At 36.8% G+C, this 24,531-nt stretch overlaps 1 long non-coding RNA gene across 1 annotated transcript; it reads left to right on the forward strand.

The window, feature by feature from the left end:
* The first annotated feature begins 264 nt into the window (after positions 1 to 264).
* On the forward strand, positions 265 to 16,975 carry LOC120231040. The gene is made up of 3 exons (XR_005528247.1): positions 265 to 366; positions 7,880 to 7,968; positions 16,663 to 16,975. It is a non-coding gene; the product is annotated as an uncharacterized LOC120231040 (long non-coding RNA).
* Positions 16,976 to 24,531: the final 7,556 nt, after the last annotated feature.

The raw sequence follows: 24,531 nt of genomic DNA on the forward strand, positions 1-24,531 counted from the left end.
AATTAACATAGTTGAAAAAGACTTTCAATAATGATACAAAGCATAAATGTAAAAATTGGTGTTTGTTATAGCTAGTTTAAAACATTTTTTGGCATCAATTATTGTTGTAATTTAGGCTGAATAAAGCCAGCTATTTTGCTACGCTGAAGTCCTCTTTTTTGAGCCCACAATGAACCTGTAATACTTATGGAAAGAGTTACCATAGCAACCTATATTGATGTCACAAGCTCAGGCTTCTGACTTCATTGCATAATGCAGTAGCAAGTGGATTTGCAGCAGAAACACCCTGCTAAAGAACAAGTATCTTGGTTCCCAGGAAAGAGGACAAAGGAAAACAGCAAGTTATAGGGAGTTGAATGCTGGATTGTGAGTCAGATTGTCTGAGTTCTTATTTTAACCCTGCTTCTCACTTGTTGCCTTGTTTTGAGTAATTGTGTTTACATGTGTGCACTGAGGTTTGAAGCAAGAAATCTCCTATCTCTGGGATGGACATAGAAGAGAAAACTCAATATTTAATGTTTTAGCATTTGGGGGACATCTTAATAAAGCTAAAGCACCCTAAAAATAACTTGGAAAGCAAGGAATTACTAATGTCTTGTAGTAGGTAACTGGCTAGCTCACAAAGATAAAGAGAACACTGAAAACAAAAGCATAGAGCTAGGGTTTTGTATTTTGATTTTTTGAAATAGTAATGGGTAAAGGATATGATTGATGTTGGAATCTTATTTTTAATGAGAATGTGGAGAACTCTTACATAAATATGTCAAATTACATAGCTATATCTATTTAAGGATGTTTTTATATGTCTCAGAGAAAAGAAAGATCAGTCTGTATCTGTTAATGAGTATGATCCTTCTCATGTTTACACTGTGTACATTAAATCATAAATGTTTATTTTATCATGCAAACATTTATCCTCTTTAGAAAACAATTAAATGAGTGAAATGGCTTTGCTACTTTAAAATAAAATTTAAAAATTTTAATGATACCTTTTTTTGACAGGCCTAATCTTTCCATTGGAACCCTGTAACCTGTTCATTATGTCAGTTGGTCTAGGTTTTTATGATATGGTAGGTTTCAGAATTGAGCTTATTTTGGCATTTGAAAAGGCATTTAAGCTAATAAACTTCCTTACCAGAAACTAAGGTGAAAACATGATGCAGCTTTTAATTTTATCTAAGGTAACAAGCTAGAACATTTTGATAGAACTATGGCCCTTCCCACCCCCTCTTTCCATATGTTTCAAAATCATTCCAAAATATCAGCGAAGATTTAACATGCTATAAAACTTCATTAGCTAAATTCCCTGTTAAATAACCCTCAGAAAGAAATAAGTAATTTCTCAGGTCTTAGGAAAATATTAAGTTACTGTTGAAAAGTAGAGAAAGGTAGAAGCTGTGGCCATGTTTTTGATAAGTACTTACCTGCATCTGAACTCCACGCCATCTCACTGCACAAGTCATTTGTGTGAGTCTTAAAATCTTGCAAAATCTTTCAAAAACTAGAATTTGCAGTGTTTTATGGAGTATCTAAGAGTAAAAATTAGTTTTTTTTTTCATTATAGGCATTATGTTTATCAAACTAGCTAATGTGTTTTTTTTCCTATAATGTGAAAACATTTTTTTGTGTTTGTGTGATTTTAATTCAGCAGATTTTTATTGACTTTGTTATCATGAGAAGGTCCTAAATATACATAGTAAAAATTTTGTAATTCAAAAATCGTATCATTCTCTGTTTTTTTTCACCTTAAGCAAAGAGAGGAATCAGTAAAAATGGTTGTTTCCTTTCTGAATTCTACTTTGTATCTTGCTCTAAATTCCACCATTTTCAAAGTACAACCCCTCTAAATAGCAGAGACTAAACATATGCTGGAAGTCACATCAAGAAATCACACCTATAGAAGGAGCTTTAGTTTTCTATTTTGTTTTGTTTTGTGATCAAACTGAGGTCCAATAGCTTTAAATAACATGCCCGAAGTTAATGGGTGTAAGAATACATGCTTCAACCAAGTACTGTTCTACCACATCCCTGTGTCATGATCCTGCCTGGTGGCTGTAATTCAGAGTCATCTCCTTTTTAGATAGTCAGATATATCATCCTTTTTTCCCTTAATATATTTTTTCTTAGTTTTATTTTTTTCCCTTAAAAAATCTCACTAAAGAGTATAGAAAAATATTATTAGTCTTTTTGAAGAGCCAACTTTTGGCTTTATTTATTGCTCCCATGTATCTTTTACTGTATAACAATCTACCCTCAAAACATACTGGTTTAAAACAACCTCTATTTCATTATCTCATGATTCTGTGGGTTAAGAATTCAGGTAGGGTCATTCTTTTACTTCTTGTGGTATTGCTAGGTTTATGGGGTGTTATTCAGTTGGTTGTCAGTGTGGTTTGGGGAATCTAGGATTGCTTCACTCAGGTGCCTTGATGCTTTAGCCAGGAAACCTCTAACCATGTAGCACAGGGCCTCTCCACATGGCCTCTCCAATGGAGTATTGAGACTTCTTACATTGCAATTTGGAAGTCTAAGAATATACAGAGAAATAGGAAATAGAAATGGCAAGTTTTCTTAAAGTCTAGACCTAGATAGAACTGCCAAACATCACTTCTGCCATACTTTTAGAGCAGTCATAGAACAAAGATTTAAGGGTAGGGGAAATAGATCTCTCCTGTCAAAGGAATGAGAGTCAAAGAGTTGGAGCTATCTTTATTCTATGCCATTGATCCTGTGTTGTATTTTAGTTTTCTATTTCAACAATCTATTATTTTCTTTGTATCTTCCATGTTTTCTTTGTTTATATTCTATCATTCACTCCCCCTTCCCCCAATTCTTAAGTTGGATGTTTAAAGCACTAATTTTCACCATTTCTTCTTCTAATATAAGCACTGAAGGGTAAAATTTTTTTTCCAATTACAGCTTTCATTGTATTTCAAAGTTTTAACTATTGTTATTTTGCTCATTGTTCAGTTACAAGTTTTTTCAGTGTTCCATTATCATTTCTTTTGTGACGTGTGAGTTATTTTGGAAGTGTGGTTTAAAATTTCAATCCTATAGGGTTTAATATTAATAATGTAGCTACTTGGGACTTAAAAGACATTCATCAAATGCAATGCATTATCCTTATTTGGATCCCAACTTGAACAAACTTAAGAAAACATATGAGATAATAGGGGGAAATTTGAACATTGACTGGATGTTTGAGTAATTTTTATATATTTTTAAAAACATATAATGGTATTATGGTTATGTTAAAAGTGTCCTTTTTAAAATTTTTTTTAAAATGTTTTTATTTATTTTTGAGAGAGACAGAGTATGAGCGGGGGGGCGGGGCAGAGAGAGAGGGAGACACAGAATCCAAAGAAGGCTCCAGGCTCTGAACTGTCAGCAAAGAGCCTGACGTGGGGCTCGAACTGGTGAACCGTGAGATCATGCCCTGAGCCTAAGTCGGATGCTTAACTGACTGAACCACCCAGGTGCCCCTATAAGTGTCCTTTTTAAATAGTTACAAATATTTATGGAATGAATTTGCTTCAGAAAAATTCAGTTAGGAGTGGGTATATAGATGATAAAAGATTGACTATGAGTTAGATAACATGAAGACAGCTGAAGGATATAAAAGCATTTCATATATTACTCTATTTACTCATATGTGTGAGATTTTTTATAAGTTGTTAAAAGTTATCTTATAGTAATTTCTCATTTAGTTGCATTGTGGTCAGAATATATATAGTATATATATGAATTATATATTCAAATATACATGTACAAAATATTACAAAGATTACATATATTCTTTCTATACAATGTAGTAAACACATTACACACACACACACACACACACACACACACACACAGAACCTTGTTTTATGGACTGATGTATTCAATTTTGTGTACTTGAGAAGAAAATATGGAATATCTCTTTCTTTTTCTGTTTATCTCTATATATCCATTAAGTCAATGTTGGAAGTCCAAAGACTTTTTCAGGTTTTTTAAAAAAGATTTTAAAAGATTTTTTATAGACTTGTATAGATTTTTTTTCTGCTTAAACTATGGATAATTGAGAAATTGAGAAGTTGAGAAATCCATTAGATGATAGTTGGTGGTCAATGGATTTTGTTAGGTTATTTTAAATAGATTTTTAAAAGATTTTTATAGACTCAAAATTTTTTTTCCTGCTTAAACTATGTATGGATAATTGAGAAATGTGTATTTCATCCTCACATTATTATGATTTGTTAACTTTTCTCTGTAGTTCTTGAATGTTTTGCACTATGTAATTTGAGATAGGTTCATAATACATATCTAATTGTTAAATCTTACTGGTAATTTGAAATTTAATCTTCACACAGTATCACCTCTTCTTCCTCTTAGTTTTTTATTTACCTTGAACTCTATTTTTTATATATTTATTTTAAAAATATTTAATATTAATATAACTCTCCCAGATTTCTTTGGGCTATTATTTGATGTTTATATCTCTCAGTCATGTTTTGCTTTTATATTATAGGTGTGTCTTTCTTAAGCACACCTAAATTGAAATTTTTGTTTACCTTGCCTCAAGATTTCTGTTTATTACTGGCAAGTTTGGTCCATATATATATAAATATTGTGATTAGCAATATATATATTTACTGATTCTGTTATCTTAATTTGTGCTTTCTATTTGTCCATTTATTTTTCTATGCTTCTTACCTTCTTAAGAATGCCTTAGTATCATGTCATTCATTAAGATCTGGATATCCTACTTTCCTCAATCTGTTGGCTGGTTTGAATTGTGCTTGGTATTATTTTCATTAATCTGACCTGTCATGAACCATATTTTACAGAAACTGTTAAACTTTTCATCTTTTAAGGGAAAATTTCCAGATATTCTAACATAGATAAATGTTTTAGCTTTAAAATTTTTGGTTATTTCAGAAGTTTTAGGATACAGAGTTGCTGAATACATGGGATATAGTAGTACTCTTTAAACTAGAAGTCCTTGGGGCACCTGGATGGCTCAATCAGTTCAGCATCTGACTTTGACTTGTCTCATGGTTTATGAGTTCAAGCCCTGCATCGGACTCTCTGCTGTCAGCACTGAGCTTGCTTTGGATCCTCTGTTCCCCTCTCTCTCTGCCCCTCCCAACCCTACCCCTTATCAAAAATAAATAAAAACTCACTTATATGTGGAACAGGAGAAACTTAACAGAGGACCGTGGGGGAGGGGAAGGGGAAGGAGAAAAATAGTTAAGGAGAGGGAGGGAGGCAAACCATAAGAGACTTCTAAATACTGAGAACAAACTAAGGGTTGATGGGGATGGGGGAGGGAGGGAAAGGGGGTGACGAGCATGGAGGAAGGTGCTTGTTTGATGAGCACTGGGTGTTATATGGAAACAAACTTGACAATAAACTATAAAAGAAAATTAATAAATAAATTAAATAAACAAATTAAAAATTAAACAACAAATTAAATAAATAAAAACATTAAAAAATAAACTGCATTTGAAGAATAAGGCCTGAGGGTGAAATTCTAGTGAATAATAGAATAAAAAATGAAGCTGAACTTAATGATGATGGATTGATGATGAGGGGAGCCACTTAATGTTACATTTATCAAAAGAGTAAAAGTTATCAGAATTTTTTCTTAGAAGAGAAGGTGACTTGATGAGAGCTGTTGGAGAAGATGGCAATTGTGAATAATATGTACTGAGTTAGAAAGAGCCTGAACTCAGGGAAGCCAGTTTAGGAGCGCTTTTTCAATTAATCAGAGATGATGGTAAAAGGGCTGAATTAAGATGAGAATGAGGGTCTGGAAATGAAAGCTATTCTCTGACTTAAGTATCTAAGAAGAAGTTGAAAGACAGAGAAGGAAGCAACATGGCAGTAATAATTGCTACTGAATTGAGCAATTGCAGCAGCATGGCCTCCTGCTACCTTCTCTGTTTATATCATAATCTGCTGCTACTACTAGCTTCATCCCTTATTTATTAATTTTTTTTTATTCCGGAGTTCCCTAGAGAGGAATTCAACTTGTTCAGCTTCTTTTCTCACCAGATCTAGAGCCTTGCTTCCTGGCTTTGTTAGTAGATGAACAGCCTTTGTTTTACGTGTGCATCTCTGTGGAATCCTCCCCTGAAAAGTGGGGAGGATTATCTGACGCAGACATCACCATGTCCCCTGGGCAGGGACTGTGATCTGGGCAGGTGTCTTAACCTGAGCACCCCAGAAAGCAGAGTCTGATGTAAGAATTTATGTGACTTTGTATTAAGACAGGCAGGAGTGAGTAGGAAGGGAGAGGAGAAAGAGCTGGCTAGAAGGGTGTGTTGCTGAACTATTAGCACAGATATAGATTGCTTCATATTGTAGGGGTGTCCTGTGAAAGGGCACGTCAACTGCATCTCAGGACCATAGAGAGTTGAGAAAGAGGAAGGATTTATCTGTTTTGTTGTTGTTATTGGCCGTTGATTAAAAGGTTGCTCTACTGGTACTTAACTCCCCTGAAGTTCCAGACTGTGCAATTGTGGGCATTTAACAAGACCACTTACACCTCAGTGTCAACAAGGAAGTTCTGGGTTGGTGAGAAACACCTGATTTGGTTTGGTCTTAAAGTAAGGTACTGTCGGGGCACATGGGTGGCTCAGTCAGTTAAGTGTCCGACTTTGGCTCAGGTCATGATCTCACGGTTCGTGAGTTTGAGCCCCACATCGGACTCTGTGCTGACAGCCAACTCAGAGCCTGGAGACTGTTTCAGATTCTGTGTCTCCCTCTCTCTCTGACCCTCTCCTTCTCTCTCTCTCTCTCTTTCAGACATAAATAAAACATTTAAAAAAATAAAGTAAGGTTCTTTTTTTTTTTTTAAATGTTTATTTATTTCTAGGAGACAGAGAGAGAGACAGCGTGAGCAGGGGAGGGTCAGAGAGAGAGGGAGTCACAGACTGAAACAGGCTCCAGGCTCTGAGCTGGCAGTCAGCACAGAGCCGGACGCGGGGCTCGAACCCACGAACCGTGAGATCATGACCTAAGTGAAAGTCAGACGCTTAACCAACTAAGCCACCCAGGCACCCCTAGTAAGGTTCTACCTGAATGAAATCATTCCCAGCCCTTGCAGGCTGGTCACCGCAGCAGTGGTTGAAACAAAAGACACATGGAGTGGAGAGATTGTGAATTGATATATAAGAGGCGGTGGATTCAGAAGACAATGTTGGACAAGCTAGTTAAGAGGGTGAGGGATGGACCAGGGGTGGAGGACATAAAGGTGCTCTCATCTTTCCCAAAGTTTTAAACAGAATAATTCAAATAAAGTCCAATCAATATTTATCGAACCTCTACTCTTTGTAAGAAACTGAATTTATATCCCCAAAAGTAAGCAAGAAGCAAGAAGTGGAGTAAATAGATGTATACGCATTTGAAATACAAGATACCTTGTGTCAATATCATCACCTATGATAAAGATGCACCAGAGGAGCACAGAGGAGGCAGTGGTGGATTATGCTTGCAGGAGTGACAAGAGCCTTTGTAGAAAATTGAATATGGCTTTAATGATTAAAATTAAAATTTTGATAACAATGTGAGCATTATTTCCTCATAAAATATTTACAACAAAAATATTTACAGCAAATCTTTAGAGCAACTGTATCTCTGCTTCTTTATTTTTTTAAAATGACATTTTTACATGTTAGATATTTCACATTGAAAATAGAAATTAAAATTAAGAATTTGAAAACTATTTTTCCTTTATCAGCAAGTGAATAGTAATTTTTTTCTTGTTACATATTGCATAACATCTCTGGGTTTATTTTAAAAATGATATGCCAGAATCTTTACATAGTTTCTTGGAGTGGAATTAATATTAAAAGTTGCCTTCCATTTTTATTGTCTTTCTCCTTCCATGTAGAGAGTGAAGGAGTGAACCGGTGAAGACCTGAAGGAATGGAGGCTGCAGGAAAACAAAATATCGATCTTAAGATGGAATAGAAAAATTAGGTATTTTGAGGTTTCTGGAACAAAATCTGGTACTCCTGCCAGAGAACACTTTGCTGGTCTGAATTCCTTCTCCCAGAGAAATGAAATAAGGTTTAAGAGATGTAAATGGTACAGACAGAACCCAGGCAGGCAGCAAAAGAGAGAGAGAGAGAGACAGAGACAGAGAGACAGAGACAGGGCTAGACACAGACATGGATAGCTATGACTCTGGGGCTAGCTTAACTGTAATAGTGACTAGATTGTTCATTCTGACCAAGCTTTGTCTTTTTTTTCTTTTTAATTTTAATTCAAATGTAGTTAACATACAGTGTTATATTACTTTTAGTTGTACAATATAGTAATTCAAGTCTATTCCTTACTCAGTGCTTATCATGATAAGCGTACTCTACTTCCCCTTCACTTTTTACCCATCCTCTACCCACCTCCTCTCTGGTCACAATCAGTTGGTTCCCTGGATTTACCGAGTCTGGTTTTTTCGGTCTTTTTTCATTTGCTTATTTGTTTGAGTGAAGTCATATGGTATTTATAATTTTCTGACATACTTTGCTTACTGTTTTACTCTCTAGATCCATCCAAGTTGTTGCAAAAGGCAACATTTAATATTTTGTGTCTGAGTAATATTTCATTGTATGTATATATATATATATAAAATATTCCATTCCACAAATATATAATATATTTAATATTCTACCATATATAATATATATTATGTATTGCTGGACACTTGGGCTGCTTCCATTTTTTGGCTATTGGAATAATGCTGTGATAAATATAGGGGTATATATATCTTTTCAAATTTGTATTTTCATATTCTTTGGGTAAATACTAAGTCATGGAATTACTGGATCATATGATAGTTCTAGTTTTAATTTTTTGAGTAACTGCTCTAGTGTTTTCTACAGTGGCTGCACCAATTTGCATTCCCACCAACAGTGTATCAGTGTTTATTTTTCTTCATATCCTCACCAACACTTGTTGTTTCTTATGTTTTTTATTTTAACCATTATGACAGGCTGAGGTGGTTTTGTGGTTTTGATTTACATTTCTCTGATGACTAGTGATGTTGAGAATTTTTCCGTGTGTCTCTTGGCCATCCGGATGACTTCTTTGGAGAAATGTCTATTCATGTCTTCTGCCCATTTTTTGATTGGATTTTTTGTTTTGTTCTGTGTTTTGATGTTGAGTTGTATAAGTTATTTATATATTTTGGATACTAACCTCTTATTGGATATATCATTTGCAAATACCTTCTCCCATTCAGTAGGTTGCCTTTGAATTTCCTTTGCTGTGCAGAAGCTTTTTACTTTGTTGTACTCCCAATAATTAATTTTTGCTTTTATTTCCCTTGCCTTAGGAGGCATATCTAGAAAAATGTTGCTATGGCTGATGTCAGAAAAATTACGGTTTTTTCTCTCTTGTAGGATTTTTATGGTTTCAGGTCTTACATTTAGGTCTTCAATCCATTTTGAATTAATTTTTCTGCATGGTATAAGAAAGTGGTCCAGTTTCATTTTTGTTTTACATGTAGTTGTCCAGTTTTTTCAACACCATTTGTTGAAGAGACTGTCTTTTTCCCATTACATATTTTCTTACCTCCTTTGTCAAAGATTAATTGACCATATAATAGTGGGTTTATATCTGGACTCTCCATTCTGTTCTACTGATGTATGTGTCTATTTTGTTCCAGTACCATATTGTTTTAATTACCACAGCTTTGTAGTACATCTTGAAATCTGGGATTGTGATACCTCCAGTTTTATTCTTCTTTTTCAAGATTGCTTTAGTTACTTGGGATTTTTTTTTTTTTTTGTGGTTGCATACAAATTTTAGGATTATTTGTTATAGCTCTGTGAAAAATGCTTTTGGTATTTTGATAGGCATTTCATTAAATGTGTAGATTGCTTTGGATAGTATGGATATTTTAACAATATTTGTTCTCCAGTCCGTGAGCATGAATATCTTTCCATTTGTGTCATTTTGAATTTTTTTCAGCAATGTTTTATAGTTTTTGAAGTCCAAGTCTTTCACCTCCTTGGTTAAATGTATTCCTAGATATTTTATTATTCTTTGGTGTAGTTGAAAATGGGATTGTTTTCTTAATTTCTCTTTCTGCTACTTCATTATTAATATATAAAAATGTAATGGATTTATTTGTATTGATTTTGTATCCTGCAATCTTATTGAATTCATTTATGAGTTCTAGCTGGTTTTTTTTTTTTTTTTTTTTGTGGAGTCTTTAGGGTTTTCTATGTATAGTATCATCATCTGCAAATAGTGAAAATTTTACTTCTTCCTTATCAATTTAGATGCCTTTTATTTGTTTGTGTGTGTGTGTTTTGTTTTGTTTGTGTCTGTTTTTGTTTTTGTCTGCTGTGGCTAGGATTTCCACTACTATGTTGAATACAACTGGTGACAGTGGACATCCTTGTCTTGTTTCTGACCTTAGGGGAAAAGCTCTCAGGGATTTTTGCCAATGACTGTGATGTTAGTGGTGGTTTCTTTATATATGGCCTTTATTATGTTGATGTATGTTCCCTTTAAACCAACACTGAGGATTGTTTTTTTGTTTGTTTGTTTTGTCATGAATTGATGTTGTACTTTGTCAGATTCTTTTTTATGCATCTATTGAATCTACGTTCATCAGAGATATTTGGCCTGTGTTAGTTCTCATTTTCAGTGGTATCCTTATCTATTTTTGGTATCAGGGTAATGCTGGCTTCGTAGCATGAATTTGGAAGATTTCCTTCCTCTTTTAATTTTTTTGCAATAGTTTGAGAAGAATAGGTACTTGCTCTTCTTTAGATATTTGGTAGAATTCACTTGTGAAGTCATCTGGTCTTAGAATTCTGTTTATTGGGAGGTTTTTGATTACTGATTCAATTTCGTTGCTGGTTATCAGTCTAATCAAAATTTTCTATTTCTTCTTGGTTCAGTTTTGGGTAATTGTATGTTTCTATGAATTTATCTATTTCTTCTAGGTTGTACAATTTGTTGGTATATCATTTTTCATAACATGCTCTTAACATCCTTTGTATTTCTGTGGTATCAGTTGTTATATCGCTTCTTCATTTCTGATTTTGATGAGTCCTCTCTCTCTCTCTCTCTCTTTCTCTGGTTTTGTTTTGTTTTTCTTTTTTGGTAGTCAATTTTGTTGATTTTTTTCAAAGACCAGCTCCTGGTTTCATTGTCCTATTGTGTTTTTATTTTCTATTTTATTTATGTCTGCTATAATCTTTCTTCTTTCCTTCCTTCTACTGGTTTTTAGTTTTGTTTGTTCTTTTCCCAGCTCCTTTAAATGTAAGCTTAGTTTGTATATTTGTTTGTTTGTTTGTTTTTTGCTTCTTGACATAGGCATGTATTGCTATAAACTTCCTTCTCAGAACTGATTTTATTGTATCCCAAAGATTTTGTACCATTGTGTTATCATTTTCATTTGTCTCCATGCATCTTTTGATTTCCTCCTTGATTGCTTTGTTGACCTAGTCATTGTTTGGTAGCATTTTATCCTTCATGTATTTTTGTTCTTTATAGATTTTTACTTGTGGTGACCAAGTCTTGTCTTAATTCCTAAAGTATGAAGACTTCTCTCTTTTTTTCTCCTTGAGGGGAGAGTTATCAGCCCTCATACATGGCCTGACTAGTAGGGTTTACCGTTGACTGCAACATCATTTCAGTAACACAAAAATAAAATGTGGTATAATATCATACTTGCATTTGATTAAGGCCTATTTAACCTATGTAAATGTCATATTGCTTTGCAAACTAAAGACATACTAAAATAAATACATAAATAGTGTAGGCTATCTCACCAGTTATTCCACTCGATTTGTGCATGGAGATGGGGATCTGCCCTTTCATCTGTTGGTCTCAGTTCCACTTACCTCCTATGGATCATGAGAATCTTGCAAATTGGTATATGAATCTACTATCAGAATGTATGTCTATATAGATGTTTTTTAAATTACATGGATCTCAAACTCAAGCCAGCTTGTTCACCTGGGCTAAACTGAAGAATCAGCAATCTGTCCTAGTAATGAATGGAAAATGACCTATGCTCACCTTCCTGAGGGACTATTCCAATACTAGACCTTCCTAAGAGATTTTCATGGGTAAATTTGATCATGTGATACTGTCACTTTTAATTCTGACCTTAGAACCAAGATGTAACTTGTGTACAGTATGGAGCTTTCAGATATGAGAAAAGAGTAGATGTTGGAATGGCTTAAGAAGAAAGGGCTTGTGGCAATATTGAGTCAGTGTTCTCATAAGTTACTTTAGCCTTACTTTTTCAGCAGTAGGAAAGGTGAGCAGATCTACTAAGACAGGAAGGCCCCATAGTTGGCTGAGGATCAAAAACTTTTAAGGGGAGGCATTCTCTGCTTTCTCTTCCAGTTAGCTCCCATTTCTAGAGCTTCGGTCTTGTTCAGACTTCATTTTTTTTGGGTGCAGGTGAAGGCATTTGAGTGCCAACCATGTTCTGGGCATTGGACAAAGTGTTTTGTATAGTTTATTTCATTAAAAATTTATAACATATCAAGAATTATTATTATTCCCCATTTACAAATTATAAAACTGATACTATGAAGTCTAGGTCATTTACTCAGCTAGTAGGTGAAGGAGGTAGGAGTGGGATGTAGATAAGTCTAACTTTAAAGCCTGTGTCATCTTTTCAGTATACAATATCCTCTCCTTTAAGCTTCAGATGCTCTAGTTTTATTGGGGCATTCTTAGAGGTGACTTGGGAGCCCTTTGAAGGACTTTGTGAGTTCATTTCCTTACACCCTACATAAGAAGTCTTTCCTGAGAGTCTGTGAATTATAAAGGTGAACCATTTCCTATAGAATGGCCCAAAGTGGCATTCCATGGTTGTACCAGAAAGGAGGCTGTGCCCTGCCGTAGTGGCTCAGCTATACTTTCCTTGCTATCTGTTTGGACTTCATCAGAATCTTTTGTCTTTTGATTCTGGTAGCATTTAGGTAAAGCCTATATGTGAAAGTGAATGGTTTAGTTTTCCTGATGGAAAGTTTAATTTAGCTCTCCAGCATGTTGCTTTTAGCTTGTTTGTAGATATAATCGTTTACTTAATGAGGATGAATCCTCCCTTTCAGAGTACAGACTTTAAAATGAATTTCCATAGATTTACATAAATTCCCTGGGGACCACTATAATGTGAGCAAAGAAAGAATTGCCCAGCTGTGTGCTGATTTAATGGAATTATGAAGCTTTAGGGTGTGGGCTTTGAAAAAGATATCTAGGGGAAATAGTCACTCAAATTGTTGGAGAAATAAACCGTTAAATGAATTTATTCTCACTCAGATTGAAGATGATTTTGGAAGCCAGCATCAACCAAGGTTTTAAAAAAACTCATTTTAGGAAAAGCTGGTAAAAATGATGTACATTTCAGAAATCACTTTTTATTTCTGAGAATGAGTGTTAATATTATATTACAACAGATTTTGGGGTAGAGCTCTTTTATTTAATTTTTTTTAATAGAGAGAGTTAGCAAATGTTCTGTATCTCATGCTATCAACTCAAAACAACAGCATCTTTAGATATACTTACTTTTACATTTAATGTGGGACCTCAATGTTATCTGGGCCATAGTTTATTAATGATGGTCTGTATGTCTTTCACACCTCAATCCCTTCCTCAGTGATATGAAAAAATCTAAGAAGGTTGCAGCTTTTGAAGCCCAGAGGTTTACTATCTATCTAACTTACTTTGAATTGTTCTTTATTTATTATTTTTTTAATGTTTATTTATTTTTTGAGACAGAGAGAGAGAGAGAGAGTGAGCAATCAGGGAAGGGGCAGAAAGAGAGGGGGACACAGAATCTGAAGCAGGCTCCAGGCTCTGAGCTGTCAGCATGGAGCCAGATGAGGCTCTCGAACTCACAAACCATGAGATAATGACAGCCAAAGTCAGATACTTAACTGACTGAGTCACCCATGCACCCCTGAATCCTTCTTTAAACGGTGATGTCCTGATTACATTGTACCCTGTGATTAGTTCTATAGGTTGATTACAGTAATATAAAAGCAATGGGAGGACTTCATAATTCTTGGCCTTGGAATATAACCATGTGAATTAAGTCCTTTTCAAGATAATACCTCAGCATTAGCCAGCTGTCTACAAATATATATCTTTGGTTCAAAGAGGCTTATTCAAGAATATGGATGGATTGATATTAATTTATATTCTGTGTTGGAAAAACAACCACTGATAGGAGTCCGTAAGGTTTCTCTTTGTGTATGAAAACATAAATTAGTCAATAAGTAATGTATAGAAAATGCTCTGAGGGATGCTAAAAAGGAAGAAATATTTGTCCATAGCATTGGTTTATTTTTAGCATCTATACAAAGAAACAATAATAATAGCTTACATGTTTTGTGCACTTATTATGCACCAAGATTTTCTTTTTGTCATCTGCCATAGACTTTACAAGAACCTAGACTTTACAAGAACCTATGAACTAGGTCCTCTGATTATCCCATTTTACAGATGAGAAAACAGAAAGCTAAATTACATGCCCCATAGCTAGTATGGGGTAGCTAGGTTGGCAAATATGAACTTTGGCTCTGGAAGTTAGGATCATTTTTCTCAAATTCCTATATATATTTAAAATTTTTTTAAATGTTTATTTTTGAGAGAGAGAGAGAGAAAGAGAGTGAGCAAGTCGGGGAGGGGCAGAGAGAGAGAGGGAGACCCAAAATCCAAAGCAGGTTCCAGGCTCTGAGCTGTCAGTGCAGAGCCCACCGAGGGACTCCAACCCATGAACTGTGAGATCATGATCTGAGCTGAGGTCAGACACTCAACCAACTGAGCCACCAAGGCACCCCTCCCATATAATTTTTATTGTGGTTAAGTGTACATATACAACATGGGTGTTATAAACATGGATGTTCAAATATCTGTTTGAGTCCTTACTTTCGATTCTTTTCGGTATATACCAGAAGTGGAATTGCTACAACCCATAATAATTCAATGTTTAATTTTTTGAGGAATTGTATACTGTTTTCCACAGTGGCTGCATCATTTAAAACCCACTGGCAATGTACAAGGGTTGCAAATTCTCTACCTTCTTGCTAATATTTTTTTTCTAACAGCCATCCTAATAGTATATTATTGTGGTTTTGATTTGCATTTCCTTAGTGATTAGTGATGTTGAGCATATTTTCATGTGCTTATTGGCCCACTTGTAAATCCTCTTTAGAGATATGCCTATTTATATCCTTTGTTCATTTTTAAATGGGGTTATCTTACTGTTTTTTGAGTCATAGAAGGTCTTTATATATTATGGATATTAATCCCTCATCAGGTAATGCCTTTCACCATCTTCATAGTGTCCTTTACATCATTGCCTGTGTCCAGAGTCTATGCTCTTAACCACTACACTGGAGTACATAACCAAGGTGTGACATGCTAAATTATTTGGTACCACCATATCCCCTTATGACGAAATAAAGATAAGAGGCTGTGTTGTCAGGATATGCTTGAAGGAAGCAGTGAGACCTAGCAGATTATAGATGTGTTTAGTGCATATTTCTTGATGAGTCTCTTTTTGCATAACAATGAATTGAAAAACTCTTGAATCGGCTGTGTAGCATCCTCCTCTTCTTTCCCATGTATTTCTTGGCCATTCACAAGAGGAGGGGATTAATGGGAAAGGGGGTGGGTGATTGGCTGTGAAAGGAGATACATCTGCCAATCTTGTAGCTTTAGATACATTGCCAGGATATTTTCCTTTCTTTTCTTTTTTTAAAGTTCACTTATTTATTTTGAGAGAGAGAGTGAGAGAGAGAGAGCGAGCATGAGTGAGGGAGGGGCATAGAGAGAAAGGGAAAGAGAGAATCCCAAATAGGCACTTCACTGTTAGGACAGAGCCAGATAATGGGGCTCAAACCCATGAACCATGAGATCATGACCTGAGCCAACACCAAGAGTCAGACGCTTAAGTGATTGAGCCACCCAGGTGCCCCGCCAGGATGTTTTCTGGCAGAAGTTTGATTTAACCTGACTTAAAGAGGTGAAATAAAACATCTCTTCACTTTCATTCACTGCCTACCTCTGGAAACTCACTTTTCCTTGGAGCTTAACAGAGGGAGAAAGGAAAAGAGGGAACAACAATCCTCTCTTGCCTCTTTGCCTGTGGTAGTATTAAACTTGATCTTCCTGGGTATTACTGAATACTAGGCGGGGTAAATGGGTAGAACATCAAGACCACATTGTGTTCCTTCATCTGAAGAAGGTATTATAAATGTTTCAATTAGAGCTCTTTGCTTTTAACTGCATACCTCCACATTTGTCCTTAGTTTTTGGATTTTGGGTACATGCAAGATAAACTGTTTTCTCCCTCATACTGTTTGTGAATTATTAAGTCTATGCCTCAGTCTCAGAGAGGGGCATGAATACTGGAACAATAACAACCTGTAAAGTAGAAATTAAGAAAAGTCCCTCTTCTTCCCATCCGAGTATATAAAGAAGCCTGAGAAACTGACATTGGAATCACATGCTTGCTTGAGACTCTTAACATTCTGTCTGTTTAAAGGAATCATATAAAGAGCTTGCACACCTAATGGGGATGGTGGGAGAGCCGTCAGGAAGTTTGCAGTAAGAAGAGCCTTTTGTAAGCCTCACTGGAAGCCTGCATAGTATGGTAATGGCATCCCCCTCCTGCAATGGTTTGGTTAATAGGAGTGAACAAAGATAGCAGTGAAGATGGGAGACCGTAGAGATGGACTTCAGGACCCTCCTGACTGCACTCCAGGAGACAACGTCACTCCCAGTGGGGAGACTGCAGTCCAGGTCTCAAGGCTCTCTATAAGCATGATACGTCCTGCATCTCCAGGCTCCAGAGATTTCATCTCACCCTCCAGGGCTACCCAGCTTGTCTCCAGTCCTCTTATACAGGGGAGCCGTGGGATCTCTCCTCCATGTCAAAGACCAAGAAAAAGAGTCATTTTAGGGACACCTGGGTGGCTCAGTTGGTTAATCTTCTTACTCTTGATTTTGGCTCGGGTCATGATCTTATTGTTTGTGGGTTCAAGCCCTGCATCGACTCCACGTCTGCTCTCTCCCTCTCTCACTGCCCCTCCCCCTCTCATGCTCTCTGACTCTCTCAAAAATAATCTTAAAAAAAGAGTCATTTTTTGTGTGTGCTGGATGCCTACATTTCATTAAATTCTGATAATAGCCCTGAGATAGATTTTGTTATTCCCATCTGCTATTGAGAAAACTGAGTCTGCAGATGGGAAATGAATTTGCCTCGGGTAACATGGTGTGCAAGGCAAAGCTCACAGTCTGAGTAGGTCTTCCTGACTTGACAACCCATCTTCCTTCTGGTCTATCTGTGCAGGGACCCCTTCTAGGGCTTCTTTTACTGACCTTTGACCTTCCTTCCTTTTAAACTCTCATTTTAGACTCCAGGAAACAAAGGGGAAAAAAGGATGCTTTGCATGAATTTTTAAACTGAAATTAGCATCAATTATCACCTCTTGGAAATGAGTGCTTCTGCTTCAGCATTTCAGAATGACATCATCAGGCCAATACAACCCAAGTGTTAGTCGTTAGTCATCAGTTGGTGGTCTGTTCTCATGATAAATGAATCTAGTACATACCCATTTGGCCTGCCATCTCGTCCACTAGCACAGCTTACTATGGAGATGTTAGAGGCAGTTTTCACACTGCTTATGGAAACCATTGGCGGAAAGAACTGTTGCACAGGTGGAGATAATGTCATTCAGCTGCCATGCGTGCAATTTACAAGAGAGAACTGCTTCTCTTCATGCTGTGGCCAATGGCAGAGCCCAAGCTTCTCATTTCATGGCAGAAACTACTTCCGGGCATAAATTTTTCTTTCTGCAGCTCAGTTGTTGGCTTGTTCTTACTTGTTTTTATCAGCATAATGCTTTTCGTTGTGGTGTCAGTTTCATGACATGGTTACTCTGCCAAGTGCAGTAATCAAAGTGAATTAAAAGCATTATTTATTGATTTTTTTTTTAGCGAGAATGGGTTTATTGTGCTTTATTTATTCTTAAATAGGCTAATTTGGTCCAAAAAACTTATTAGAGTTAACAGTGCTACTAGTAAATATAATTTACCCAATAATCTAGAAAATGTTGTTCTTTTCCTAAATAGAGCATAAACGTTACAGTTCTAATCATTTTCACATGATGCTCAAAAAACAGCAAGGAAAGATTTAAGTTTGCTTTTGAAAAGTATAGCAGAGGCACTGGGAAGATTCTTAGGCATCAGTTTTTCTTGGGGAAAAAAAAGCTACACTTAGGTAGCATATGTTCCACTTCGCAGCTATTGTAATCGATTACTGGATATAAAAAGGACAGTCATACACATTTCTCAGAGGGTCAGTACGTAACTAGAGGTGTGGCCGAGAGCACGTTTCTAATGCTGGTGCTTAAGGGTTGGACAGAACTCTTCATCCTCATCGTTACAATAAGAATAGCAAATCTATAGCATCCCGTGGTAGTAGGCACTATTATGAGCAATTTTCATGTAACAATTTATTTGAACTTTAGGGTTACCCTGGGAAGTAGTAATATTATCACTCCCATTTTACAAGTGAGGATGCTAAAGTGGGTGTCTTCTTTGGAGAAATGTCTGTTCATGTTTTCTGCTCAATTTTTAATTGGATTATTTGTGGTGGGTTTTTTTTTTTTTTGGTGTTGAGTTGTAAAACCTCTTTAAATATTTTGGTTACACATTTATTTATTTATTTATTTATAAAGTTTATCTATTTTGAGAAAGAGAGACAGAGACAGAGAGAGTGTGCAGGAGATGGGCAGAGAGAGAGAGAGAGAGAGAGAGAATTCCAAGTAGCGATTCAGCACAGAGCCCAAGGACATGGGGCACAATTTCATGAACCATGAGATCATGACCTGAGCAGAAATCAAGAGTTGGACACTTAGCTGACAGAGCCACCCAGGGGTCCCTTGAGGTCAATTTTGAAGTTTCAGATAGCTGGGAAAGATTTTCCCCATTGCCAATGATTTGTGTAGTCATAACAAAGAAGTGTTGCTCTCCATGATGGAAGTGGCAGTGATGCCCTTAGAGTTAGAACAAAGCATAACAATGAAATCTGGCCATGTGTAGCAACATGGATGGACCTTGAGGGTGTTATGCTGAGCGAAATAAGTCAGGCAGAGAAGGACAAATATCATATGTTTGCACGTATAGGAGGATTAGGAGGAACTTGACTGAGGACCATGGGGGAGAAGAAGGGGGAAGTGGTGGGGGAAAGGGAGAGAGGCAAACCATGAGAGACTCTTGAATGCTGACAAAAACTGAGGACTGATGAATGTGGGGGGGAGGGGGGATGGGCATGGAGGAGGGCACTTTTGGGGATGGGCACTGGGTGTTATATGGAAACCAATTTGACAATAAACTATTTGTAAAAAAAAAAAAAAAAAAGAACAAAGCATAACAACAGCTGCACCAATGACCATTTATTGAGTACTTCTGTGAGGCACGCGTTGTGCTCAGTACTCACAGAGAGACTCATAGAACACTCAAAACTGCAAGAACTAGGTCTAATTTGAATGTGTCACCACTCCCAACCTCACCTCTGCATTTCTTTGATTTGGGGACAGTCCTGTGCTTATTCTTCAGCAGCATTCTTGCCTTGTGCCTGGAGCCACAGGGAAGTGAAGGATATTCCCTCGCTGGTGTCATGGTGCTAGCTGGGTGACACCTCTCCTCACATATAACCCAGAAATCACACCCCAAACTCAAGCTAGTCTGTTTTTACAGATTTTGTGGGGGGAAAAATGTCACCTAATTTTCACACTCCCCTGATCGTGTTATTTTCATTATCACACTTCCCTGCATTTCCTAGTTTCAATTAGGACTGAAAACAATGTACCAAAATTGCATGAGCGTCTCTGCTCAGAGTGTTTCCCTCTCCACAGAGAGGAGGCATCCCTTCCTCTCCCCAAGGAAGATCAAGAAGCTCATCAGACTTCTTCCCATTTTTTAGATGTGCAGACTCTTAAAAGCTGGGCAACTTTTGGAAAGTTCTGTAAAATTTGAGGTAAATATTTAAACTGAACTTCAATAAACTTTCAAGGTTCACATATTGATTCTTTTTTTTTTTAATTCATAAATTTTTAATTTTTTTGCTTGTAGCAGCTAGAACTGTGAAGTGCTGAACTGCACAGCCCTGGACTATAAATATCCATGATTCCTATTTGAATTACTTAAAGGTTTTCTCATAAGACAGTTCAAATAATGGTGAAAAAAGCCTAGTTCCGAAGACCCCCACAGCTAGAAGGATCCATCTTCAGCGCTGTAAAATCTCTACATTAGGTTTTGATAACACTGACAATACAGTCTGAAGAATGTTTCTTTCTCTCTGTGTCTGTGTCCACACACCTGAGCTTGCACATACATACACATGTGAGCAAAGCCAACATGACAGACTGAGTCAGGGAGAGTGGGTAATAGGGAGATGTTCATAGTTTACTTTATACTTTTGGATATTAGAACGTAAAAAGAATAAATACACATTTGTTTTGAAATTTTATAAGTAAATTTTTTTTTTAATGTTTATTTATTTTTGAGAGAGAGAGAGAGAAAGAGAATGTCAGAGGAGGAGAGTCAGAGAGAGAGGGAAACACAGAATCCAAAGCAGGCTCCAGGCTCCAGGGTCCCAGATGTCAGCACAGAGACTGACACAGGGCTTGAACCCACAGGGCTTGAACTCACGAACTTTGAGATCACGACCTGAGTCAAAGTCAGCAGCTTAACCGACTGAGCCACCCAGGCGCCCCTATGAATACTTTTGAAAGAAGTACTCAAAGGAAAAACTTACCCTTCCTTTGTTACACTTCCTTTATTCTCAAGGGATAGTAGCCCTTACCTCTCAGAAGCTTAACCTTCACTTGAACAAATGTCTACATTTGCATAACCAGATACTAAAATAATTCACATATTAAAGCAACCACTATTTACCTGCCATACTGCATGACAAAATAGTTGTTGAGTGATTTTATAATTATACATTCTTGGTGCTGTGCCTTTGGCTGCCAAAAGACAGACCTGCCAATCTAATGCATGGTTTTACATTATTTTTATGTATAAGCAAAGTCTAAAAATAGATGATTTTTAAGAGTTTGTCATTTCATTGTGTTTTCCTAAAAATTATAGTTCCACTTAGTTGTTATAAAAACATTTTAGACAGGGCAGTGTTCTATGTAGATAATGTTCTTTTACGCAAATATCTCAAGTATTTGGATCATTGACAGTATTTGAAAGAAAAAAGTAGCCTGAAACCTTTGGAATCTTTTATTAAGATCTATTTTCATAATTACACAAATGTAAAATCACACATGATTTTTCTCTTAAATAAAATCCGTTTTTATCCATAAAAAGTTCCTGGTTTCCCTTCGCCAGTGGTGGAGCCAGCTTAATCTGGGACTGAAGTGAAGTTTGTCTTCGGAGCATCTGGTTGCCTTTCTTTTCCCTTTGGATAATTTTCCTTTTCTGCTTCTAGGATATTTGTGAATCCATAATCTCTTTTTGGAATGCATCTGATAACCTCATGTCCACTTAGATGTTTATATCGGATAGCATGTTGTCTTCCTGCCAGAGAATATGTTTTTAGTCAAAGGAATAACTTTCTAATGGCTGAATGTTGAACATCAGAAAACAGGAGACAATCTGGGAGAAGATAATTACCCAGTGCCTCAGACATAATAAAATGAGTATGAATTAGAATGTGCTTTTACCTATCTTGAATTCTCTCATAAAATATGTTTGCTAGTACTGTTAGAGACAGAATATGGATTGGGTGGATCTTCTATATATTACATTCTGATAATAAAGTATTTTGATGTCCCCTTGTTACATTTTATTTTTGCTAACATCATTATCATAATTTTATTTTATTTTATTTTTTTTTTAATGTTTTATTTATTTCTAGGAGAGAGAGAGCGAGCGTGAGCAGGGGAGGGTCAGAGAGAGAGGGAGTCACAGACTGAAACAGGCTCCAGGCTCTGAGCTGGCAGTCAGCACAGAGCCTGACGCAGGGCTCGAACCCACGAACCACGAGATCATGACCTAAGCGAAAGTCGGACGCTTAACCGACTAAGCCACCCAGGCGCCCCCATTATCATAATTTTAAAGTTCAGGTTTTAGCCTGTGATGATTTAGCATTAATTTGAATTTAATTAAAACTAAGACAGCCCAGAGGCGCCAAGGTGGCTCAGTCAGTTAAACTTCCCACTGTTGATTTTGGCTCAGGTCATGACCTCATAGTTTGTGAGATCTGTGAGATAAAGCCCCACATCGGGGCTCTGTGCTGACCGCTAATAGTCTGTTTGGGATTCTTTCTCTCTTCCCTCTCTGCCTCTCCCTCTCCACCCCTAAAAATAAATAAATAAATTTTAAAAATGTACTAAAAATCATAGGCAGTCCAAATACTATTTTATTTCAATATCTTAGTATTTTAAACATCCAAAAACTTAGAATCGCGATAAAGCATCTCTCTGAAACATTAAATTGTAGGAATAATGATAGTAACAAAAGTATTTATTGAGCACTTTCAATGTGCTAGACACTGTGTTAAGTTCTTTTTACATATTATGTTTTATATGTTCACAAAGGCCCTCTTTGGTAGGAATGGACTCCCTCTCTTTACAGAGGAAGAAGCTGAGGCAAAGAAAGCCTTCAAATGGGTCAACATTCAAAGCCAGTGGAGGCAGACTCAGAATTTGAGCCTGATTCTGTTTTCACTCTGTAGTCCTTTGCTCCCAGTCATCCCATTCTGCATCTGATTATATCCCCTGCCCATCTTTGTTAAATGCCAGTTGTATACCAGCAGTACCCTTAGATGCATCTATACTCCCCATCTCATTTAATCATGGTTAAGTAGCCTGGTCAATTTTGCACTGCTTGGAAGTAGCAGATCTCAAACCCAGGACTTAGGATTTCAAATTGAGCAGTGTTTCTACCATATGAAGATGAACTCTCATTCAAGCCCAGTAGGACATACAGTAGAATTCTAGAGGTGGGACCTTTGGTAGTAATTCACTCACAAAGCCCTTAATCTGGATTTCCTTTAAAACAAAGGAAAGTATATAATTTACCATTTGCACTCACTGAGTAAGGCATCGATTTATAATCATACTACGACTTCATAATTGTCATGCATCAATTTCTAGGTTAAATGATATCTATTCTATGTTTTGGAGCACTTTATTTTTTAAAAAATGTTTAACAATTATTCATTTTTTGACTGACAGAGACAGCATGAGCAGAGGAGGGGCAGAGAGAGAGGGAGACACAGAATCCGAAGCAGGCTCCAGGCCCAGGGCTGTCAGCACAGAGACTGATGTGGGGCTTGAACTCACAGACTGCAAGATCATGGCCTGAGTCAAAGTCAGATGCTTAACTGACTGAGCCACCAAGGTGCCCCAATATTTTGTAGCACTTTAGAAGAGATTATTTTGCTTTTAGTTGTTTGATGGAATCACAAGGTAAACCCTTCATTGATTAAAGAGATTGACTCGGTATTAAAGTTTAGCTCTTTAGGGTATTTTGAATAATGGAGTGATGATCAGGAATGTTCTTGTGTAATGACGTGAGTGAGAAGTTGTGGTGCAATGAAAAGGAGGTAGCGTTTCAGGAAGGGAATATTGTTTCCTTGTCTAAGAAACCAGCTAAGAATATGAGAATAGCAGTAGAGGCAGATGGCAAATATTATAACAATGCAGATTGGTGACCACAGGTATCTTGTGGAGGGGGGTGTCTTATAAGCATGACTCTTATTCTCATACTGAAAGTCTTATAGTAACTCCAAGTCCTTGGGGCTTCACATAACTCCCATTTTAAAGATCCACTTTTTCTTTGCCTTTTGGCTTTTTTTTTTTTTGTCTGCAAATATTCACTCCCACATCCCTAGCAGCATCAGAAAGCGTCCTCCCGTCCACCCCAATTTTCCCCAAGCAGGCATCTCCATATTATGTGATATGGTCATGAGCTTCTCTATCAGTCTTTAGTAAGCCTTGAGGGCTCTCAGGCATGAGGAGCAAGTGGAGATCATGAGGTGGAAGAGTCTCTGTATGGGAAAAGGATGTTAGGAAGCAGTCCCTTTTTATATGGGATACCAGATTTTTGGGGATTTGATCAATCAGATAAATTATATTCCATGAAACACTGATTTTTATTTTATTTATTTGTTAAAAATTTGTTTATTTTTGAGAGAGAGAGAGAGAGAGGGAGCATACAGGAAATGCAGAGAGAGGGGAGACTGAGGATCTGAAACAGTTTCTGTGCTGACAGCCAAGAACCCGACCCTGGTCTCAAACACACGAACTGCGAGGTCATGATCTGAGCCCAAGTCAGATGCTTAACTGACTGAGCCATCAGGCGCCCCTTTGATGCCCTGATGTTTACAGCAATCACACTTCCTAATGCAGTTTTAAAATGTAATGTCCATAATATTTCCTAGGGCTGCCATAACAAAGTACCAGAAATCAGGTGGTTTAAAACAATATAAATGTATTCTCTGCACGCAGTACCGGAGGCTAGCAGTCTGCAGTCAAGTTG

This window comes from Hyaena hyaena, unplaced genomic scaffold (genome assembly GCF_003009895.1).
Source record: "Hyaena hyaena isolate Hyena2069 unplaced genomic scaffold, ASM300989v1 scaffold_52, whole genome shotgun sequence".
Lineage (NCBI taxonomy): Eukaryota > Metazoa > Chordata > Mammalia > Carnivora > Hyaenidae > Hyaena > Hyaena hyaena.